Raw genomic sequence first — 7,703 nt, forward strand, 5'->3', positions numbered from 1 at the left:
ACCTTGAAAGGTTGTCCAAGCCTCCCATGTGTGAGAAGATTTGGAAATATTGTCTTGAGTGGTATAGATCAGCTCCTCCATCTTTCCTATGCGATTTATGCGATGATTCTATTATATTATATTATATTCGTTTATATTCTAATATTTTACTTGCTATTCTTTCTAATCGATTCAACTTTGTTCTATTCTAATTCAAATGTATTCTATTGGGAATTCGAATTTTGGAAGATGGTTACATTCATTCTAATATATTCTATTTTATTGTTTTTTTGTATTCTGTTCTATTCTTTTCTATTATAATCTATTTTTTTCTTTTCAATTTTATTCTATTTTTTTTCTTTTCTATTCTAATCTATTCTTTTCTATTCTTTTCTAATTCAAATTTACTCTATTCAAATTTTTGGAAATAGTTATAGTCTTTCAATTTCGTTCTATTCTATTGTTTTTTCTACTCTTTTCTATTCTTTTCTAATCTATTCTATTCTTTTCAAATTCTAATTTATTCCATTCAAATCTGAATTTATTCTATTCAAATTTATAATTTCAGAAGATGGTTATATTCTTTCTATTTGATTCTATTTTATTCTATTGTGTTCTTTTCTATTCTCTTCTATTATTTTCTATTCTATTCAAATTCGATTTTATTCCATTTAAATCTAAATTTATTCTAAAGGGGGATCATGGTGTGGGGTTATTATCTAAAGGAGGATTATGGTGTGGGGTTGTTTTTCAGGGGTTGTGCTTGGCCCCTTAGTTCCAGTGAAGAGAACTCCTAAGGCGTCAGCATACCAAGACATTTTGGACAATTTCATACTCCAAACTTTGTGGGAACAGTTTGGGGATGGTCTCCTTCTTGTTCCAACATGACTGCGCACCAGTGCACAAAGCAAGGTCCATAAAGACATGGATGAGCGAGTTGGGAGTGGAGGAACTTGAATGCTGAAGCAAAGGTCTTCAGCATTCTAGATGGGAAATGTGGATTCTGGCAAATCCCTCTGGATGAGGAATCATCATTACTCACAACATTTATGACCCCATTTGGGAGATACCAATGCTTACGGATGCCATATGGAATTTCAACTGGAAGCAAAGTCTTTTAAAGATGTATGGAGCAGCTCTTTGCTGGACAGCCATGTGAACAAGTCGTGGATGATATCTTGATTTGTGGATCCTCAGTTGAGGAACATGATAAACGACTTAAATGCATAATAGACCGTGTCAGAGCCATCAATATGCAACTCAACCCTACCAAATGTCGCTTCAGGGTTTTAGAGGTGTCATACGTTGGACATCTTCTCTACGGATAAAGGTGTCAAGCCTGACCCAGAAGAAACCAAAGCCATCCATCAAATGCCTGCTCCAGAGGGCAAACATGGAATGCAAAGGTTTCTTGGCATGACCAATAATCTGTCGAAGTTCATTGATCACTACAGTAAGATAACATCTCCACTCCATCAGCTTCTGCGCCAAGATGCCGACTGGCGTTGGACTGAACAACATGCTGTTGCTGTGGATACATTGAAAGCACAATTAACTAGTCCACCTGTCCTACAGTATTTTTATGTGCATGAGTCGGTGTGGGTATGGTCTGCTGATGTTTCTCAGCATGGTCTTGGGGCAGTCTGTCTTCAAGATGAAAGGCCTGTGGCTTTTGCATCAAGTGCCCTCACTGAGACTGAAGCACACTATGCACAAATTTGGAAGGAGTTATTGGGACTAGTATCTGACATATTTGAGTTGTCAAAAAAGGATTACCTGGTCTTGGTAGATTCGTACTCTGGCTGGCGGGAATTTTATGTCCTCAAAAACACTTCCAGTAACACAGTGATCAGGACATTAAAGCGGATATTCTCCACACATGGAATTCCCTATCAAATGATGACTGACAACATCATTTTCAAGTCGAGAATGCAAGAACTTTGCTCACCAATGGGATTTTCAGCACGTCACTAGCAGTCCCAATTATCCTACATCCAATGGTCTTGCAGAGTGTAGTGTAAGATCGGCCAAGCACCTCCTAGAGAAATGTGCACGTGATGGTTCTGACGTTTATGCAGCCCTACTCAACCTCCGCAACACACCTAGGAATGACATGCCTTCTCCGGCACTACATTTACTATCATAGTTACATAGTTACATAGTAGATGAGGTTGAATAAAGACAATAGTCCATCCAGTTCAACCTGTGTAGGTGTGTGTGGCTGTAATCATCTCACATAGCCCTGAATGTTCTGATCCTTGAGATGTACGTCTAATAGTCTTTTGAAAGCCACTATACTTCCCGCAGAAACCACCTCTTGTGGTAGAGAATTCCAGAATCTTGTAGCCCTCACAGTAAAGAACCCCCCACGTTGCCTGAGGTTAAAACGCTTCTCCTCTAATCGCATTGTATGCCCTCGAGTCCTTGTGCAATCCCTTCGACTGAACAGCTTTTTTTCTAAGCTGAGATTCCCATTGAGATATTTGTAAATTGCTATCATGTCCCCCCTCAGGCGTCTCTTCTCCAGGGAGAATAAATCAAGCGATTGCAGACGCTCTTCATAATTAGGGTCCTCCAATCCCCTAATCAGTTTAGTTGCCCTTCTCTGGACTCTCTCCAGCTCCAACACATCCCTCTTGAGGACTGGCGACCAGAACTGGACAGAATACTCCAGATGCGGTCGGACCAGAGTTTTATAAAGTGGAAGGATTATAGTCTTATTTCTGGAATACATCCCCTTCTTTACGCATGCTAATATTCTGCTGGCTTTGGCAGCTGCCGCTTGACATTGCATGCTATTGCCTAATCTATCATCAACCAAGACTCCCAGATCTTTCTCCATTTTTGATTCCCCCAAGGGTTCCCCTCCTAACGTGTATTGTGCTTTTATGTTTTTAGTCCCCAAGTGCAAAACCTTACACTTCTCCACATTAAACCTTATTTGCCATGTTGTTGCCCACTCCGTAGTTTTGTCCAGGTCATTCTGTAGGATATCTGCTTCATGCTGTGCAGTTATTGCCCTGGTTCATGAAGAACCAGACTCTGATTCCCATGGTCCCATCCCACTTCCTGCCATGAGTTGAGTCTAATGTTCAGGCTGCGTTATTTACACTCAGACAAAAAGAAAAGATAAGCCAGGACAAAGGCTCATGATATAGAACATTGAGTTACCCGAAGAGAAGAAGAGAAAGTCACAATAATTAGCAGCAGATAGATAATCTTCGTGGTTCGTCTTTCTTCAGTACAATAAGTCTATTAGCGGGATTCAAATGGTAGACTGATTTTACAGACATTGCAGTCATAATACTCTATGTGGTCAGTAAGAGGAAGCAGAGCTGACACTCTCCATATGACCATATCACATGTCTTTCATGTCACATACTTTGTGGTGTTCCATGGGATCACCCACTATACCTATTCTCTATTTATTTATGCCTCATAGTTGGGAGCTCAGCCAGCACTTTGTGGAGCAGCCTTGGTACACAGGCCTCTGTTTTTAACGTAACTATTGAAAAAAATGAATTAAGTTAAATATTTTTGTTCTGAGGAGCATTTACAACAGAAGCCCTCTAATAGTAATGGGCAAAACAGCCCCCTTTTTGGTTCGCACCAGAACATCTCGAACATGGGAAAAGTTCTAGCGAACATTCGAATCCTATTAAAGTCTCTGGGACACGAACATGAAAAATCAAAAGTCTTAATTTTAAAGGCTTTATAAGCAAGTTTTTGCCAGAAAAAGTGTATGGGGACCCGGGTACTGCCCTGGGGGATGGACATGCATCAATGCAAAAAAATGTTTTTAAAAGGATCATTTTTAAAGAAGCAGCGATTGTAATGATGCTTTAGGTTAAAAAATAAAAATTCCTTTAAACATCGTGCCGGGGGGGGGGGGGGTTCCCTTGATGTGCCTGTAAAGTGGCGCATCTGTACAATGTATGGAGCCCATTGCAGCAATACTGACATTTCTAAAAGAAGAAATGTAATTTAAACTTGCTCGCGAGTGTAATGTATTGTCGGCTCCTGGCAATGAGGAGTACAAAGACAAGTGTGTCTTGCCTACAGTCAAGCATGGTGGTGGAAGTGTCATGGTCTGGGGCTGCCAATGGGGAGCTACCGTTCATTGAGGGAACCATGAATGCCAACATGCACTGTGACATACTGAAGCAGAGCATGATCCCCTCCCTTCAGAGACTGGGCCGCAGGGCAGTATTCCAACATGATAACAACCCCAAACACACCTCCAAGACGACCACTGCCTTGCTAAAGAAGCTGAGGGTAAAGGTGATGGACTGGCCAAGAATGTCTCCAGACCTAAACCCTATTGAGCATCTGTGGGGCATCCTCAAACGGAAGGTGGAGCAGTGCAAAGTCTCCAACATCCACCAGCTCCGTGATATTGTCATGGAGGAGTGGAAGAAGGCTCCAGTGGCAACCTGTGAAGCTCTGGTGAACTCCATGCCCAAGAGTGTTAAAGTAGTGCTGGAAAATAATGGTGACCACACAAAATATTAACACTTTGGGCTCAATTTGGACATTTTCACTTAGGGGTGTACTCACTTTTGTTGCCAGCGGTTTAGACATTAATGGCTGTGTTGAGTTATTTTGAGGGGACAGCAAATTTACACTGTTATACCAGCTGTACACTCACTACTTTACATTGTAGCGGGGTGTCATTTCTTCAGTGTTGTCACATGAAAAGATATAATAAAATATTTACAAAAATGTGAGGGGTGTACTCACTTTTGTGAGATACTGTATATGCATATCAATTCTTTAAAAGGGAAAGGTGTAGAATATGTATGTTTTAAATGTATACATAGGCAGGCTAATTCTAATCAGGACTCGAAAGAACGCAAACATCTAATGAAAACATTATTAGTGCCGTGCGCACAATGAGTGCAGTGTGCAATACATAAGCAAACATACAAAGTGGAATACAATTTTATACAGAATTTACACATTTCCTTTACGATAGATAGATAGATAGACAGACAGACAGACAGACAGACAGATAGACAGACAGACAGACAGACAGACAGACAGACAGACAGACAGATAGATAGATAGATAGATAGATAGATAGATAGATAGATAGATAGATAGATAGATAGATAGATAGATAGATAGATAGATAGATAGATAGATAGATAGATAGATAGATAGATAGATAGATAGATAGATAGATAGATAGATAGATATAGAACATTGAGTTACCCAAAGAGAAAGTCACAATAATGAGCAGCAGACAGATAATCTTCATTGTTCGGCGTTCTTCAGTACAATAAGTCTATTAGTAGGAATCGAGTGGTAGATGGATTTTATAGACATAGTCATATTACTCTATGTGGTCAGTAAGAGGAAGCAGAGCTGACACTCTACTCTCCATGTGACCATATCACATATCGTTTATGTCACATTTTGTGGTGTTCCATGGGACCACCCACTATAAAAAAATATAAAAGGGGAACAGAGTTGCGCTGAAAATGGTGATTAAACATGCCAAATATTTAAAATGGAAGCAAACAGAATAAACATATAGACTACAAAGGCTGCAATATAAAAGTTCTAAATAAATACCTTTTTGACCTCGAAGGTGCTAGATCATAAATGGTTCACAATCAAAGTTTCATTCCACCACTGTGTGCAGCAGACCATCAGAGATACTGCCACCTTAGGTGTAAAAAAAAAATGCCTGCTTACCGGCAGTACTGGACCTCTTTTTATAGGAGGCCAGTAGCACTTTTTGGCTGATTACCCCGCCAGGGCCTTGAGATGATATTCCTGCAGACTTTTCGCTATACTGTAAAAGGCAGGCATCCGGCTGGACTCTCCATGTTTTCAAGCTCAAAGACAAAAGGATGCTCCATATAGTGTAAAATCCAAGTAACATTTATTAAAAGTAACAAAATTGCATTCACATTAAAGAAGAAAAAAAGCGCATTTTATCTCTTGCCAGCCAGGAACATAAACAAACACTCGCACTTCCAGGACTTGTGGTCAGCGATGACATCAGCGCGTCATCCTCCCTATGCGTTTCGTCATAAAATTACGTCGTCCTGGGGCACGGGCGACACACCATGCCATCACCCTATATAATCTAACAATGAACCAAGCCTCAATTTAAGTGCCGAGTGCTCAAATAGACCTTATCCAAGCCTTATTCTGCATCTGTGATAGAAGAGCACAATACAAAGCTAAAAAAGAACCCATCATGGCTTTTTTTTTCCTGTTTTTTCCTCCAGTAGAAGCCATGGGTATGGTGTATCGTGTAGAGGTACCAAATGGTGGGCAGGTTTGAAGCTACATTTGTTATCATCTTGGATGTGTTATTGATAAAGCTGCCTTTTAATCGAATAAATGTGAGTTTAATGGTTGAAGTTGTTTTTTGGGTCATTGTTTCATCATTGTGTGGGTACTGCACCATTGAAGATTCTCCCTTTATTTCTACATGTACCCATTTGGAGTAACATCTTTAATGTGAATTAATCCAGAGACCAAGTGGGGGTATTTAACTTATGCCTGATACCCTTAGTGGGTTAACCGTGGAGGGGAGCAGACACTTCGCCTGGTGATTGCAGCACGGATTTTAAAGAGAGATCAGACACGGAATGTTTTCACTACTGCACTTTTAATAAGAATTTTTGGACTTGGTTTATTGCACTGTAGCAGTGTCTGTTTTAAATTTGCTATACAGCTTTGGACATTTTGTCTCACTTTGCCCTTTATATCATCAGAGACGAGGCCTCTGCACCATTGTTGCACATTAATTGTTATATTTGCACTTTATAATTTTTTCACATGATTTGACATTATTTGTATACTATTAATTTTACTATCACTGTTTTAAGCAGCGTTATCACATTTTTGGTTTCTATTATGGATCTTTAGAAGTGGGAATACATTTAGTGGTAGCAGCAGCTTTTATTTATATTTACATTATTTATAATATATTTTACCATTGGTGTTTCAAGGGTAGCGCACTCGAACATAAAGCCCATCCCTAATCAGAATCTGACCCAATGGAGTTGATTTACTAAAGCTGGAGAGTGCAAAAATCTGGTGCAGCTGTGCATGGTAGCCAATCAGCTTCTAACTTCAGCTATTTCAATTAAGCTTTGACAAAAAACCTGGAAGCTGGTTTCTATGCACAGATGCACCAGATTTTGCACTCTCCACTTGCACTTGGTTTCAGTAAATCAAGCCCAATGTGACCATGTGTCTGGAATATTCAATTTTTGCAGTTATTTCCAGCCTGTGCCCCGCACAACCCCCAGCTGGCAGGAATAGTCCCATCTACAGAGGTCTGGCTCCAGCACTGAAAGAACAGGGCATGTTTTCTTATAAACAATATAATAGTGTTGCGCAAATAAAAATCTATAAAATTGTGTAAAAAAGAATAAATAATAAAATGTATAAAAAAGTGTATATGTAAAACTCAGCCCTCAAGCAAAGAATCCTGAATCTAAAAATGCATAACAATGTATCATTAGTAAAATCCAATGCTTAGAAGCAAAAAAGTGCAAAGTGCAAAACACAAGTGAATATTGCAACAAGTCCCAGTGCAAAAATGTATATATATCAATCCATGCAATATATATATATATAAAAAAAAAAAAAACAATTAATGATGAGTTATTACAGCAAATACCAGTGATAAAGTTAAATCAGTCCGTGCAATATATTAAAATCAAATGATAATAAATTATCCAAAAAAGTCTTTGGTG

The sequence above is a fragment of the Pelophylax lessonae genome (assembly GCF_965119305.1).
Source record: "Pelophylax lessonae genome assembly, chromosome: 8".
In the NCBI taxonomy this organism is placed as follows: domain Eukaryota; kingdom Metazoa; phylum Chordata; class Amphibia; order Anura; family Ranidae; genus Pelophylax; species Pelophylax lessonae.